This window comes from Humulus lupulus, chromosome 1, assembly GCF_963169125.1.
Source record: "Humulus lupulus chromosome 1, drHumLupu1.1, whole genome shotgun sequence".
Classification (NCBI taxonomy): domain Eukaryota; kingdom Viridiplantae; phylum Streptophyta; class Magnoliopsida; order Rosales; family Cannabaceae; genus Humulus; species Humulus lupulus.
Genome location: NC_084793.1, coordinates 149,025,746 through 149,026,467, shown reverse-complemented (window position 1 = coordinate 149,026,467; position 722 = coordinate 149,025,746).

Here is a 722-nt window from a genome sequence, read left to right as displayed (position 1 = left end):
CATTTTCCCCCAACTTTAACCTTTTAAAACCTCCCAAAAACATATCCAAACATCTCCAAACTCAAAAATCAAAGTTCCAAAACATCCCCATGATCCAAAACCAACAAAACCCAAGTCTCAAATCTAGCAAAAACTCATCAAAACACAAAGTCCAATTCAAGCTTAAAAACTTTAAAAACTTTAAACTTTAAACTTGAATTACCTCCAATTGAGTTGTTTCTAACTAAATCCTCCGGATAATTAGCTTCTAATCTTCCCTAGGATCGCTATGCATCGATCCTCGCTTGAATCCAAGTCCTAGAACTCAAGTTACCTTCGAAAATGCGATCAGGAGACGAAAATGGAACTTTGAGGGAGAGAGAACGTACAGAACGTTATTTTTATTCCTTAAAAGGTTACTTCAAGTTTAAGTAGCTTCAACCAAATCCTAACACTTGGGGTCCCGAAAACACTCCCGAGGGCAAAATAGTCAAAACCTCTAGAATTTTCCCCTGATCTTACTAACTCCCAATTTATCACCAATTATTGATTCTCATTACCCAATAACCTGGTAATGCTCTAAACACCCCTTGACTCACTCCGAGTCAAGAATAAATCTCATGGTGACTAATCCACCAGCTTACCTCCTAGGATCGTCTCGTGCTGAGTAACCCTAGCATAACCAAACAATAATAAAGCACCACACACACATATCACATAAATGCCAAATATGCCAGAAATGG